This window comes from Danio rerio, chromosome 17 (assembly GCF_049306965.1).
Source record: "Danio rerio strain Tuebingen ecotype United States chromosome 17, GRCz12tu, whole genome shotgun sequence".
NCBI lineage: Eukaryota > Metazoa > Chordata > Actinopteri > Cypriniformes > Danionidae > Danio > Danio rerio.
Genome location: NC_133192.1, coordinates 12,088,849 through 12,105,650, shown reverse-complemented (window position 1 = coordinate 12,105,650; position 16,802 = coordinate 12,088,849). Strand labels below are relative to the sequence as shown.

The 16,802-nt window shown below is 36.3% G+C and overlaps 1 non-coding gene across 1 annotated transcript; it reads right to left on the bottom strand.

Annotated features, from left to right (window-relative positions):
* Positions 1-2,982: 2,982 nt before the first annotated feature.
* On the bottom strand, positions 2,983-3,065 carry trnal-uaa (transfer RNA leucine (anticodon UAA)). The gene has a single exon. It is a non-coding gene; the product is annotated as a tRNA-Leu (tRNA).
* Positions 3,066-16,802: the final 13,737 nt, after the last annotated feature.

Genomic DNA, 16,802 nt, shown 5'->3' with positions numbered 1-16,802 from the left:
TCAGCCATCCTGCATGGTCACTCTCCAACACTTGATTCCCTTCACAGACAAAAACCACCATGGCCCTTATTTCCCCTGACACATTCAAATGCATCTTTTCTGACCACTTGTCTTCTGATGTTATCAAGACCATTTCCATGTTATTTTGTTATGCTCTACATCACTTTTGCTGGACTGTTCAGAATGATTTAAATCAAAATCAGTGTGTTTGGAAAAACATGCAAATTCGAAAAACAATGTTTAGGTGCAATTGATCATGTATTCAGTGAGTAGGCTCACTTATAAGCTAGTAACTATTGGTGACTGGATGAAAGCCAATTTTAATAACAATGAAGAGACTAGTTTGCTTTGTAAGACAGCTGTTCATGTACAGTAGTGCATATAAAATTCAGTTCTTCCTACTAGGAGTGGAGATCAAACCCAAAAGGATGTTTTTCCATTGTATCTTAAGTCCAACGCCTTAACCACTCGGCCATAATAATAATAATAAAATATATAATAATAATATATGCTTTTGGTTGCCTTCTCAAACATTTGCAACATCAATAATGATGGTTTTTGTCTTGTAGATGTGTTTAAATTTAGTATATTTTTGATATTGATATTTCTCAATCTTCAACAGAGAACTTTAGGGCACTTTTAACCACTGGTCACTCTCCAACACTTTATTCCCTTCACAGACAAAAACCACAATGGCCCCGATTTCACCTGCTGCATTCAAATGCATCTTTTCTGACCACTTGTCTTCGGATTTTATCAAGACCATTTATATTTTATTTTGTCACCCTCTACATCACTTTTGCATTGGTGCCCAGAATGATTTCAATCCTAATCAGTGTCTTTGGCAAAACAGCAAATCCTGAATACAGTGTTTTCGTGCACTTTCTCACTATAATCATGTGTTCAGTGAGTAGGCTCACTTTTAAGTTGGCAACCATTGGTGACTGGATAAAAACAAATTTTAACATCAATTGAGAGACTCTAATGTTGGTAAGGGCACTGTTTACATGTACATTATTGCAACCTAAATTCTGGTTTTCTTACCAGGATTGCAGCAACATAGAACCAGGAGTGGGGTTCAAACCCACGAGGACATTTGTTTATTGGATCTTAAGTCCAACGCCTTAACCTCTTGGCCATCCTGGTCACCCTTTGTTATTGGCAGTTCTTAAACCACTACTCTTAATCAAGTTTACGGTAAGGATTTTTGATTTTTCGATGTAGTTAGTTAGTGAATGAGGTGTAATGTCGGTTTACCAGGACATTGGGGCAAAGCAAATCATGTTTTTATACAGCATGATGCAAATGCAACAAATATTGTGCCAGGAGATGACTGAAACTACTTTACATTATTAATGTGTCTAAACAAAACTGTTAGTTATGGAATTATTGACTTTATTGTACTATTTACTTTTGTGCTATATTTACATTCTAGATATTCTCATTCTAGATAGCCATGTATTGGACCAAAACTTTGTTATAAAAATATTTTATTTAAATAGTTCTATGTCAGAGGAAACCGGCCCGATAAAAGCAGCTGCATCTTTTCCTTGTCAGAGAAGAAGGAAAACACACGCAGCCCCCGGCAGGCCTGTCGGTCTGGCAGGGTCATAACCCAGCACCTGAGCTAATCATGGACATTATCAAAACAGCAGGCTCTCTGGGGTCTGTTTGTTTTTGCTATCCAGGGTGGCCCCTCGCTCTCCCTGGGCCCTGGCCCTCCAAACAGCACCTGGAGCAGACAGTAAACACCTCCGCCTCAGCGCTGGACGAATGGGGTGTTAAAACTGACCTGGCGAGAGGGAGAAACCGCAGGCTGTAAGTCACGATGTGACAATTAGCATCAGAATTAAAACATGGGAATTGGTGATGGTAGTGGAAACTGGTGGGGTTTTTTTTTTGTTTTTTTTTTTTGGGGGGGGGGTCTTTTTTTTTTCCTTTTTCAATACAGTTCTGATCCAGCAAGTATTTTACATTTTGTCAGTTTAATTCGTACGATTTCAGTCATGTAAAAAAATTTACGATTTTAAAAAGGAGGCATGGCACATAACCCCAACCATCATTAGGTAATGAGCAAATCGTACAAAACTGTACGAAGTAGATCATAAAAATTCATACAAATTAGCCACTAAATCAAAACGTTACGAATTGCCATGAGATTGCGTTGTTCAGAGCAAAACAAACAACAACTACAACAACAAAAAAAGTTAAATAAAAACATTTGACTTCAAGATGTGGCATATTGTTTATTTGCTTATTATATAGGGGAATTTTTTTATTCATAAATGTAAATGGGCTGTGAAAAAACTAATTTTACTCACTTTACAATAGAAGAATAAGTCATTACCTAAGCACGATAAAAGAATTAAACAATACCATAGCAAAAAGAACTGTTAATTATTTTAAAGCCTTAAATTTTGTTTTTTGAATAATTGTTTTTTTATTTTCTTTTTATATTGTACTTGATTGGATGTTAATATAATGTTGTCATTGCCCTTGTTCTGTGTTCTAAAATAGCAATAAAAATAGATAAATAAATTTTAAAAAGGCCAAGAAGCCCACACAATAGCAGAAGAGCAAATAACTGGCGATTATTATAAAAAGGGTTATGATAACTTTAATCACTTTACTTTAATTTGCTGGTTTGTTCTGTTCTACCAGATCAGTGTTAATGTTTTATTAATCGTTCAGTTTAGTTAATGGTAGCTGAACCTTTCCCTACCCTAACCACTGTTTATTTGTTAAATGACAGAGATAAAGTATTGTTTATTTGTAAGTCTTGGTGATTTTCTTATGATTTTTCTGTCATGACTTAACATGTTAACAAATAAATATGAATGAATCATAATTCCTAAAATTATATTATAGTTCCTAAAAAATTTGGGTCGCGGCTTGATGACCATGTAAAAATGTGGTTACCATGGCCAAACCAGTTGAGAACCACTACTCTAAGGTAAAAAACCTACAGATTATGCATTAATCTACCAGGAGTGGGGTTCGAACCCACGGGGATATTCATCCATTGGATCTTAAGTCCAACGCCTTAACCACTCGGCCATCCTGGTTAAGCAATTATGCCAAATATGTAACTTAAAAATAATAAAACTTATGTTCCTTGATATCCTATTTCGGATGCCAAATGTCACAATCTGCTGTCTCCATGTGCTGCAAGCAGATGTGTCTGACTCCCAGGATGCATTGCAGTCATCTCTGCGTGTTTATCTGAGGTAGGTCTGTCTCATTTTCAAGGCTCTGAATTCCAGGGCTTTCTTGAAGATCTGATAAGAACTGCAATCTCAACATGCTCTCGTGTTCAATCTATCTTGGTCTCCATTTCCTTTTCACTCCCATTTCAGCGCAGAGACAAATATTAGCTCTCTTGTTTTCCAGTGAGTGTGTCTATTTAAAGGGATAGTTCACCCAAAAATCTACTCACTATTTACTCACTTGTTTTAAATCTTTATGAGTTTATTTCTTCTGTTAAAGACAACAGAAGATATTTGAATGAAGGTTGAAAGCGTGTAACTATTGACTCTGGAAGTCAGTGTTTCCAGCTTTCATCAAAATGTCTTCCTCGCGTGTTCAACAGCATAAAGAAGTTCACACATGTTTGAAACGAGTGGAGGCTGATTAAATGATGACAGAATTTTCAGTTTTGGGTGAACTATCTTTTTAAAGCAAGAAATAAACGAAAAACGTTTTATCTAAAGTGAAGAATGTGTATTGTAGTGCACTTAAGTGTCCTTCATGTGGGGTTTGTCGTGTAGCAGTGATTGTGTGATTAGGACTGAAGGACATCTGTTTCAGAGGAATAACAGCTTGACTTGTGTCCTTGCTCATGCGTCTTGACTGGAATTACTGTAAAGGCCGACAAATCCCAGTATATTTTATAAACTCCTCTGGGTTCATAAATCAAGTTAAAGCCTTTTTCATTTACTCGCCTTCATTGCTCTCCTCCAAACAGCTGTAAACAATGATGTTTTCTGGAACGTACGAGTTTATTGATTGAATCTATTTAAAAGAAAGCTCCTTTCATTATTGCCACTCCAGTATATCTGTCAAAAGCTCCGGGTAGAAGCATAAACCATATATATGTGCTCAACAAAGAGATCTTTGTGCTTGGATGTGAGGGGTTGTGCTGTTTTGCACATTGCTTGATGAAGAATTATTCATACTTCACTACATTTGATACCCTTGGTTGGTGGTTTGTCCACTACATCATTGCTTCTGTGAGCTATATATATATATATATATATATATATATATATATATATATATATATATATATATATATATATATATATATATATATATGCACTGATGTTAACACAAACTGTTAAAATTGGGTTTGTGTATTTTTGAATGGTGTTTTGAATTGACATACTGGATTTGTGTATTTTTAATACGTGCTTTGAATTGACGAATTGAATTTGTGTGTTTTTGAATGGTGTTTCGAATTGACAAATTGGAATTGTGAATTTTCGAATTGTTTACCAATTGACAAATTGGATTTGTGTGTTAATAAATGCTCTTTTGAATTGACAGATTGGATTTGTGTATTTTTGAATGGTGTTTCGAATTGACAAATTGGATTAGTGTATTTTTAATTCGTTTTCCAATTGGATTTGTGTATTATTGAATCGTGTTTTGAATTAATGAATTAGATTTGTGTATTTTTGAATTGTGTTTTGAATTAATGAATTAGATTTGTGTATTTTTGAATTGTGTTTTGAATTGATGAATTGGATTTGTGTATTTTTGGACCTTGTTTGGAATTAACGAATTGGATTTTTGTATTTTTGAATCGTGTTTTGAATTGACAGTGGATTTATGTATTTTTGATTTGCATTTTGAATTGACGAATTGGATTTATGTATTTTTGATTCATATTTTGAATTGATGAATTGGATACTTGTATTTTTGGATCGTGTTTTGAATTAACAAATTGGATTTGTGTGTTTCTGAATCGGGATTTGAATTGATGAATTGGATTTGTGTATTTTCGATTTGTTTTCCAATTGACAAATTGGATTTGTGTATTCCTGAATGGTGTTTTGAATTCACGTATTGGATTTGTGTATTTTTGATTCATACTTTAAACTGACAAACTGTATTTGTGTATTTTTGGATCGTGTTTTAAATTAATGAATTGGATTTGTGTATTTTTGAATCTTGTTTAAATTAACGCATTGGATTTGTGTATTTTAAAATGTTTTTTTAAATTGGCGAATTGGATTTATGTATTTTCTATTCATATTTTGAATTGATGAATTGGATTTGTGTGTTTCTGGATCGTGTTTTTAATTCACAAAGTGGATTTGTGTATTTTTGGATCTTGTTCTGAATTGATGAATTGGATTTGTGTTTTTTTGAATCTGTTTTTGAATATATGAATTTATTTCATTATTGCCATTCCAGCTCACTGCTTGAGCTAAAAATCCCCTTTAATGTGCTACTGAAGAATGAAAATTCACCTACATATTAGATGGCCTGAGGGTGAGTAAATTAAAAGAAGACTTTAAGTATTGGCTGAACTATCCCTTTAAGGGCTTGTTTACAATTCTCAGCCTCAAGTATTAGCAGTAACAGTGATGGATGCATGACTTAGCAACTGATGCCTTCTGATGATGTGGTGGTGAGCAGAGTGTGTGTGTGTGCACATTTGTGTGTATGGCTTGTACCTTTTATTACTTATGTTGTATGTTGTGACCAAATGTCCCCACAAGTATAGCAATACTTGTAGATTTTGGCTTTGTGGGGACATTTTGGCACATTTCAATCCAAGAAAACGGCTCATAAATCACACAGAATTAAATGTTCTGAAAATGTAAAATATTTAATATGAGGGCTGGGATTAAGGGGATAGAATTTACAGTCTGTACAGGATAAAACTCATTATGTCTATGGGAAGTCCCCTTAAAGATAGCTGTACAAGTGTGTGTGTCTGTGGAGGGTCAGATGTTCATTACTTGCGCTCGGTCAATGGCTGCCGGCCAGCACATAAATATGAACAGTACATCAGGACGGTGTGCCAGGCTGATAAATGACCAGCACAGTGGGGGAAGAGACCATATTTCATGAAGGAATAGCAAAGACACTAAACTCTCTCACAGTATCACACACACACACACACACACACACACACACACACACACACACACACACACACACACACACACACTCAGCACAATGACCTTTCCCACATCACGATCTGTGTGTGTGTGTGTATGTGTAATCTCAGGTTGCACAAGCATAACAATCTCCAAACTCAGCATTCTGGTTGGTCGTCCCACCATAAACAAGGGCTGCAATAAATGCTGGAGGATTTAAAACGGCTGAGAGAGAAGCGTGACCTCTGCCGACCTCATGTTGGAGGACTATATGAATGATTGATTTATGTTCAATACGTCTCACCTCCTGTCTTTGTGTTAAGCTGTGGCGCTGTTCGTAATACTAAAGGAAAAGGTCAAGGGTTAGAGAACATTTCTTACGTTATAATGGAGATTCATTCATATGTGCGGTTTTAATCATTGATTATCTTTATTCAGCTGTTCTGATGATATTTTAAATCATTCTCTATTGAATCGAAGTGTTTGAATGATGTTTAAAATAATTAATATTTTGAGTTATTTAAATATTACTGAACTATATATATATTTATTTTATTTGTCTTACTTTTTGTGGTTAAATAGAAAGATTTTGTTTATAATATTACATTTCGGATTATCCATCTGTTCAGTATAACTTTACATTAAGGGTTTCATCAGTTATTGTGTTTACTAACATAAACTAAGAATTAGCAATGCTTGTCTTTATTATTCTTATTAATCATTGTTCAAAATTCAGGGCAACGCGGTGGCTCAGTGGTTAGCACTGTCATCTCACAGCAAGAAGGTTGATGGTTTGAGCCCTGGCAGGGTCAGTTGGCAGTTTTATGTTAAGTTTCCATGTTCTCCCTGTCAGGGATGGGCCAAAATAAATGTAAATGTATTTTAACATAAAATACCAAAAACCTCTATTTTATATGTATCAAAATAAACTACAAAATACAGCAACCAAAGCAAGTATTATAATAAAATACTGCATTTTGTACTTTGAAAATACTATGAAATACTTTTACAAGGGAGCATGAAATTTTTTCGCAAACCTTCAATCAATATTAATCATATTTGATTAATTTCAAACTGATTCGGTGAGGTAAACAGTGTTGGACAGCAACAGTTTCTTTAAGTTAAAGTAATCTTTCCTGCCAACTCATTCACCTCTACTCCTGTACACAAGGAGGTATTCATAAATCTTTGTTTCTCCTTAATTTTAGATTAAATATTTTATTATTTTCATACAGAAAGTTACTTCAATTGAAATCTTCAAAACTTAATGTAAAAACTTCCGTAAATCATTCATTCATTCATTTTCTACCGCCATTCAAGGGCCGGGTCGCGGGGGCAGCAGTATTAGGAGACAACCCCAGACTTCCCTCTCCCCAGACACTTCCTCCAGCTCCTCCGGGGGGATCCCGAGGCGTTCCCAGGCCAGCCGAGAGACATAGTCCCTCCAACGTGTCCTGGGTCTTCCCCGAGGCCTCCTCCCCGTAAGACATCCCTGGAACACCTCCATAGGTAGGCGTTCGGGAGGCATCCGAAACAGATGCCTGAGCCACCTCAGCTGACTTCTCTCGATGTGGAGGAGCAGCAGCTATACTCCGAGCTCCTCCCGGGTCACAGAGCTTCAATGTACAACATAAAACATGATGAACAAAAATTTATTCATCAGTTTATGCAAATAAATTCTTCATATATATGCTGCTTCTGCCATGTAACAGGAGTCTGGAGTTTTTGACCAGCCATTATAGACTGGAGTATTCGTATCTCATATGCTGTATTGAGCCACTTTGACATCTTTAGACAGACATCTTTCCTCTTCATTAACTATAAAGAGCACTTGCAGATCAGCTACCGGAATCTAAAACAGCCAATGAAGTATTGTAGGAATCGCCACTGTAGAACTTATTTTAATGTCGTTTGTCTTATTTTCTTGGCCTCTGCATAAACAATCCATCCAAAACTACTATTATTTGTAGTTTACTCATTCTCCCAAGAGTTTTTCAGTTCTTCTTTAACTGGAAGAGTCTCAGTTTACCCTCTTAGTAAACACCAGTACACAGTCTTTAGGTGTTTTATATTTGTAAAGTTCCTCTGGATTTCCACCTGCAGCACTGAGACTGAGAATGATGATGTGCTGAAGGCTCCATATTTCTTGTTTTTGGACTGACATTTTATTTCAACTAATTTCCTAAGCAAAGATGCTGATGCATTGTACACTATACTGGCAATACTGCTCTTTGCATTGTGCCGTATACCATTTGACCTGCTCCCAAATATACGCATGCCATATGTCTGTTATTTTTTATATGTGTGATGCATAATTCCATCCATTTGCCAAGCATTGGCCACCTTCTTCAATATTGATCAATTTTATGTTCTGGTCTCAAGCCTGTGATGACCACTTATTATTAAATGGACTAAGCTGAAAAGAAAATGAATGAATAAATAAATAAATAACCTTTCAAGAGTTCACACTTAGATATGCTTAGCATTATAGCAGTGCTGTCCCGGTCAATAAGCATATCACAGAGGATCCGAGATCAGGAAGGTCTCGATAGTTCCCCCTTTTAGAAAGGGGAGAAAAAGAAGGAGATGGGGTGGAAGGGGGATTCTTCCGAAATTATGATAGGGAAAAAGGTTAGAAAGTGATCCATTTATAGTAGGCTAGGATCACTCGGATTGGATTATTACTGATTACAAATGATTGGCCAGCTGTGCTCAAATCATATCACGTGCTCCTCTCGAAATTAGTTTATGAAACTTCACTTCATTCATTCATTCATTCATTCATTCATTCATTCATTCATTCATTCATTTTACTTTGGCTTAACTCTTCCTGCTTGAGTGATGTTAGAGATTAAGCATCTCATCTGAATACTCCTTTGCAATACTGTGGAATGTGTAAGAAATGCTCTCTGTGATGTGATGGATGGTTTCCACACTGGACTGTGTGTTTTGAGAGTTTTGAACTTTGTCCGTGACCCCTGTAGGACAAACACAGCAGCGCCTGCAGTTGTTTTTTATCTGGTCAGGTCTCCTCGTTTCATCTTGCCTCTCTCTCTGTTGTCTTTGGCCTCCTCCTGCAGTTTGTTTGTGGTTTCAAACAGAGCATATGATAACAGACTCCAGCTCTGATAATACTCCTCATATCAGCTCTGCTTAACCCAACTTGACCCAGATCAGCAAAACCTTGATTTTATTATCTGATCGCCTAAATCTCGCATTGGGATGGTTGGAGGTCATCAGTGGTGGCACATATTAGGCACTTGAGTAACAGTACAGATACTCTAATAAAAATTACCCCAGTAGAATTATAAAGTCCACCTTTTATTATTTGATTCAAAGTATAAAAGTACTTGATTTAAACAGATCATTTGAATCAGTGAATCATTTTTTTTTGGAAACTCACTTGTAATGGATCATTGAATCAATAAATTATTTACTGGAGACTCACTCTGAACAGATAATTTGAATCAGTGAATTGTTTACTGAAGACTTACTCTGAACAGATAATTTGAATCAGTGAATTGTTTACTAGACACTCACTCTGAAAGGATCATTTGAATCAGTGAACTGATGACTAGAGACTCACTCTGAACAGATTATTTGAATCAGTGAATCATTTTCTGAAGACTCGCTCTGAAAGGATAATTTGAATCAGTGAACTCTACCAGAGACTCACTTGGTACAGATCATTTTAATCAGTGAATAATTTACTGGAGACTCACTCTTAATGGATTGTTTGACTCGGTGGACTGTTTAATGGAGACTCACTCTGAACAGATAATTTAAATCAGTGAATTGTTTACTGGAGATTCACTCTTAACGGATCATTTCAATCAATTAATCTTTTACTGGTGATTCACTCTGTACAAATCATTTTGATCATGCAAGCTAGTGGCGACAGCGGAGAGGGAAAAATACTTTACAAATTGGTGAAAGTAAAGAAAAAAAACCTTGAGAGAAACAAGACTCAGTTGTGCACCACCATTTTAATTTCTCCGTCTTGTGCAGGGCTGTAGTCTCAGCGGCGGAGGCTGGAAGCTGGGCCTCAGCGACTCGTCTGTCCCTGGGGCATCACAGGTATCAGTCTCATGCTCTCCACTCCTCCATGACCAGCGCAGCAGCTGCTCCGGATACAGCCCGGTCCAGGATATGGAAACCTTGGGATCATCTCGCCTCTGGTCTTGAATCGAATCAGTGACTCTGCATAGTCTGAGGGCCTCAGGATGAGTATCCCCAGGTGGAAATGGAGAATAAAGAGAATAATTAGCGTAGCTGCTGTTCATAATGTATATAAACGAGATGCAGAAACCTGTGTGGAAACCAGCTAAGTGATGCACTGAGTGTATGCTTTACTAAACAGATAGGTCTTTAATCTAGTTTTGAATTGGAAGAGTGTGTCTGAGCCTCGGACGTTATTCAGGAAATGTAGTGGAATAATAGTAGAAGTTCCCTAAAATACAAATATTCCTATAAAGTACAAATACATAAAATATGTGCTTAAATAGAAAAGTGAAATCAAAATACTTTCTACTAAAATTGCTAAAAAATACTGTGCATCACTGGAGGTCACAATTCAATCTAGTGTTGTTGTTTTTTTATTTTGTTGTTGTTGTTAATTTTGGTGGTCACGTCACACAAATTCCTGCTCTTTCTCATTTTAATTCCTTTATTGCATGAAGATGAATCTTGATGCACATCTGATCGCTATCGTAGAGCTCATGTACGGGCTTGACAAGCTCCCATCAAGTCTATTCAGGTAAGGAAAAATGGAGAACGTGGGTCATGTGGTATTTTATGTTATGTTTCTGATGATGCATTTTTATCGTTAATTTATTTACATTTCTTATTTTGTTGTTGCAGAAAATCCAAAAATGAAAAAAAAGCTTTTACAAAATATTCTAAGTAAGCTATTGTCATCATGAGTCTTTCATTATTTCTATTTTATTTGAAGGTTGAATTTTGATTGAAAAAATAGTGGCCAAATATACCACTGGTGTTGTTGTTGTTTGTTTATTCCATAGTTCTTTTTTTTCAGGTTTTGCATTTCAAGTAAATACATTTTTAAGTTCAATTAAAATGAGTAAATTATTATTATTATTATTATTATTATTATTATTATTATTATTATTAGCAGGGCTTAACATTAACACCCTCCAACCTGCCAAATGCGCTTAAATTTCAGCTTTGGCGAGTTAAACAGTCACTCCCACTAGCCACTTTGGCTGGTTGAAAATAATTTTTAAATTAGGGTATTCTTAAAAGCAGGTTTCGACTATAAGGATGACCCAATATGCGGGCCAATGTGATCTTAGAATCGAGAAACAGCACGATTAACAACAAAATTTGCTTTTGCACAAGCAGTAGAAAGCAGATGAATACCAAATGAGAGGATAATTACTGGCGCTAACAGCTGATGTGATGCGCGTGACTGTTTCCTTGCTTGAAGCAACCGTGCCTGGAACGCAACTGTGAACGGTTCTCTTTCAGATAGTTAAAAAAAGTTATGCTAATGCACTTGCAATCTTGCTGCTTTCAAGAGCTCCAAATGTGTCTTTTTGTAAGCAGCACCAGTTGCTTTCGCTTTGAACAGATTATTAATTGGCCTTAACCATGTGATCATCCTTTCATTGTCACACACAGTATGTTTTTCCCCTGCTTTCTTTTGCTTTTGCTTTTGGTTTTTGTTAATATAATATATAAACAACATTGCTTTAATTTGAGATTAACTCTCCATTTATGTGTAGTTAACGGGTGAACTAAGAGACCTTTAGCGAGGACTGATTACTGCATATTTTTGATAAATGACAATAATTATTTTTAAAAGTCAATTGATTTTCTTTTTTTTTTTTTTTTTTTTTTTTTTTTTTTTTTTTTTAAAGAAAAGTTTTGTTAAATAAAACGTATAGTATACAGCTATATTAAGCTTGTTTTGACCCATTTAAAATTTGTGGCTAAGAAATAATTGTTGTTTGGTGTGGTCAGAGATAAATTTAGTAAATCCCTAATTTTGAGTTCTGAAAAGTCATATGAAATAAAAACTAATTGTAATACAACACTATGAAACCATGAAACCACCTTTTTGCTCATACAGGACACACAAAATGTGAAATGAATGAGGGGGATGTGGACATAACACAAAATCTAAATCAAGTAATTTTAACATGTCAAAGTCATATTTAAGCATATAAAAAATCTTTCCCCAACAACAAAATTGTGGCTAGTGAAAATGCATAGTGGCTAGTAACGTTGGAAATCTAGCTGCTGTGGCTGGTGATCGAAAAAGTTAATGTCAAGCCCTGATTATTAGTGTTGTTGTTGTTGTTGTTTTGGTGGTGGTTGTGGCAGTTATTTCTACCTAGTTTATTTTATATTTTATTTTATGTTAAATTTGGAGATACATATTGTTACACTCACCAGCGATCTAGCTATTGCGGATTGCTGGAGAACTACACACCTGCCACATTTACAAACTACAACTCCCAGCATGCACCTTGAACACCGGTTCCTCTTTCACATTAATTACACACACAGCCAGAGGATCATAATGAACTGATTACATGAACTTTAAAAACTGATTAGTTGAGGCGCGTGCACACACACACACACACACACACACACACACACACACACACACACACACACACACACACACACACACCAGGACTGAGTTTTGTTTAACTGCTATTGGGCATTATGATGCCATTGCCTTGCCTTGCCTTGTTTAGTTTGCCACCTGGACCGATATCTTTGCCTGTGACCCGAACTCTCTTTTGCTTCACCCATATGTACTTGTTTGCTCCTGTTATTGACGTTTGCCTGTACGACTACTCTTTAAAAAAAAAAGTTGTCAGCGTCTTTTATAATTTTTTATGATCATATTTTCTTCTCTTTTGCTCATTGTGTTATTTGTTTTTTAAAGTAAAATAAGAGTAAAAGTGGAAACATGTACCACTGGTAAACTTTTTTAGTAATTCTTCATCTTCTTATTATTATTGCTGTTGTTGTTTTTGTTTTGAGATTAATTAATTAATTAATATATTTTGTATATTGTATGTATGTATGTATGTGTATTATGTTAAAAATATACAGTATAATATATTATATTATATTATAATAACTTATTTTACTTTTTTTATTTGTAAGGAGTGTAAGGAGACAATACGTTGATAAAACCAATTTAAGAAAAATAATAAATATATATATATATATTTTTTTTTTCCATGCGCAATACATGGGTGACATTGAATATACTTTCCTCAAGACTAAGCCCTAATTTTCTCAAAGCAATGCCATTGTTTAAACCACAACTTGTAATGAACAAGCGCTGACGTCAGGCTGAGGCTGCAAGCTTTGAACTGTGTGGTGGTCAGGAGAAGCGTTTGCTCTTGTTATGGCAGTGATATTAATCAGTGATGAATGTGTTGACATAACTTCGCGCATCTGTTCTTCAGCCATTTTATAAAGCCCCTATCAATGTTGTCTCACATCTTTTCTCTTGTCCTACACCATTTTCATCTCCCGAGGGCTTCGTTCACTTTCCTCCCTTCTCACTTTCTCTTTTTGTTGTGACAGTTACGCAATAAGCAAATTCCTCCATTCCTTTCACATTAAACAAGGGTCTGACTTTGATCAGGCAAACCGCGAGCTTCCACTCAAGCATAACTGGAATATTGTGGGATTAGATTTGTGCCAAATAAAATTAACAAAACCTTTGTGATGAGGAACAGATATATACACTGATAAATAAATAAAAAGAATAAACTAAATAGCTAAGAGAGTAACATTACCTTCAACTCAAGGTTATATAGTTTCAGATGATTCCTTAGTTTTAGTTTTTATTTAGTTTTGACTTTTTATTTTCAAATTCAGTTCGTTTTAATTAGTTTTTAGAGGCAGATTTACTAGTTTTTATATTTTGAAATTGCTTAGTTTTAGTTTTTATTAGTTTCAGTGTTTTTTGTTGGTTTTGTTTTTTGTACATAACAATATTTGTTAGGTGCAAGATTCAACATCATCAGAATAAATATTGTATAACAAAAACTCAACCATATTGGTGAGGCAGTGGCGCAGTAGGTAGTGCTGTCGCCTCACAGCAAGAAGGTCGCTGATTCGAACCTCGACTCAGTTGGTGTTTGTGTGTGGAGTTTGCATGTTCTCCCTGCCTTCGCGTGGGTTTCCTCTGGGTGCTCCGGTTTCCCCCATGGTTTAAAGACATGTGGTACAGGTGAATTGGATAGGCTAAATTGTCTGTAGTGTATGAGTGTGTGTGTGTGGATGTTTCCCAGAGATGGGTTGGGGCTGGAAGGGCATTCGCTGCGTAAAAACTTGCTGGATAGGTTGGCGGTTCATTCCGCTGTGGCGACCCCAGATTAATAAAGGGACTAAGCTGACAAGAAAATAAGTGAAGTTTATGTATAAACAAATTTCGAGAGGATCACGTGCTTATGATTGCTAGCAGCTGACCCGCATTATCCAATTCACTACTATCCAATCAGATGACTCCTAAACTACTATAAATACCCTGGGGTTTATTCCATTGCTATCTTCGTTTTGAAGAGGCAGCTTCACCGTAGCTAGCTCCGTTGAAGAACCTACTCTAAACCAGCATGGACAACCAAAGCATCTACAAGCTATCACCTACCAGCTATCACCTACAAGCTACAATCTACCAGCTACCATCTACAAATTACCAGCTATAATCTACAAGCTACTAGCTATAATTTACAAGCTACAATCTACAGCAGCAACAACAACTGCAGCAACAACAACTACTACTTCAAAACAACTCCAACAATTGCATCAACGACTTCAACAAACATCAAACCTTCCACTTCAACGCATCCGCTGTGTCTTCAACCCTATTCTCCAGCAAATGACAGCCAAAAACTCCAAAGCCATTGCAATGAAACTGAACCATTACCTTTTTCCTAGCGGTGCACATGCTATGCACATGAAGGGAAGCTTTGCAAAATAACTTTACCAAACATTTAGACTAAAACATTTATAAATCTTTTGAATAACAAGACTAGTGTAAACAATGATTTTAACTAAAGATACTCACCTCTTGCCCGTCCACTGATCCATAACATCTAACAGCTTGTTTGCCGGAATGTTCAGCAAGCAACAGCTCAAGCCATAAACAATGGTGAACTTGATCAACAAAATGGCCGCCGGGCTTTTTCACCTTTGGCACGCTTGACTGGCTCTCCTTCAAGCCAATAGCTGTAAGGAGAAGCGTCACCACCCAATAAGCTCTCTGGAGAAGGTCCTGCCCTCTCTTGACTCTGTTGCAAGTCTTATGAATGAATTTGGACCAGACAAGCTTGTGAATGAAGTTAAGATACCAACAAATGTCATTCATGGATTAAAGTAAAGCCAATTACTAACATTCCATTCACAGTTTTACTAAGTGGTGACATCGCCCTTGAAGTCTTATAGAGTTCAGAGTTTGATGTTAGAAAAAAAAAAATAAATAAATAAATAAATAAATAAATAAATAAAAAATAAATAAATAAATAAATTAAAAAAAAAAAAAAAAAAAAATTATACACAGAGCACTGGGGTCCAATTACACTAGACCAGTGACTCATTTATTCATACACTAGTGTCTTATGTAAGCTTATAATGGCAAGTCAGTTGGATGTGAAACAGCAACAAACAACTTCCTGATTGGCTGCTATGAATAGGAGGACATTTCTGACAACGGATCTTCAATAAACACTTCCAGGACCACCAGACAAACCATACCCCTTATCCTCAGCTCTCCATCCAGTTGCCATTCTGTGGGGGGATGAATGCTCACCTCTACCATCCTTGCACGTAGCGACATCAAGCTATCAGACCATGCATTAATAAAAAGACCATGACATTTGGCTGCAGAACCTGACCCTCATCCAACCCATTACATTTTATATGCTCTTCAAATACAATCACACTCTACATAAAGGATGCATTTCCACTCACATAGCTCACATCCACGATGCCATATTTCTCAAATTGCTTGAATTGCATTGTCACCCTGATACTAACTTCTGATTTCTGATTTCAGATCTAACCCAAGGATCTAACCCGGGCGTTCCAGCTCTCCCTTCCTTAACCTTATTCTGCTCCAATCTACAATCTGCGACTACCGAACCTGCAACAGTGAATTCGTTAATCAAAAAGAATCGATAATAAACTCATGATAGTACTATTCTTGCCCCACTGTTCAGCGTTCGTGTATTAGTCCTATTGACATTGCGACTTGAGAATTCTCTAGCAAAAACCCTTGATTATTGGTCTCCGCTCCTCACAATTCTATATTCCTAGCATTAACAGCACCATTCCATCAGACGAATACTCGCTGAATTATCATGATATAGACCAAGCAATTTCGCTCATCAGTTTAGCCGGCCGCAATGCTTGGCTTGCAAAAATCGACATTTCATCCGCCTTTAAAATCATGCCAATTCACCCAGACTTCTGGCACCTTTTTGGCATTCATTGGCGCTCACAATTTTACTTTGCAGTTCGATAAACTTTCGGCTGCAAAAGTAGTCCTAAAATTTTTGATATGCTTAAGAAGCATTATGCTGGATTTTATCTAATAACTACGAAATCCCGCATATCATCCATCTCCTCAATGATTTTCTCCTTATTTCCCTACCTTCTCACCCCCAGCTAAACACCTATCGATCACCCAAAGGTTTTCGA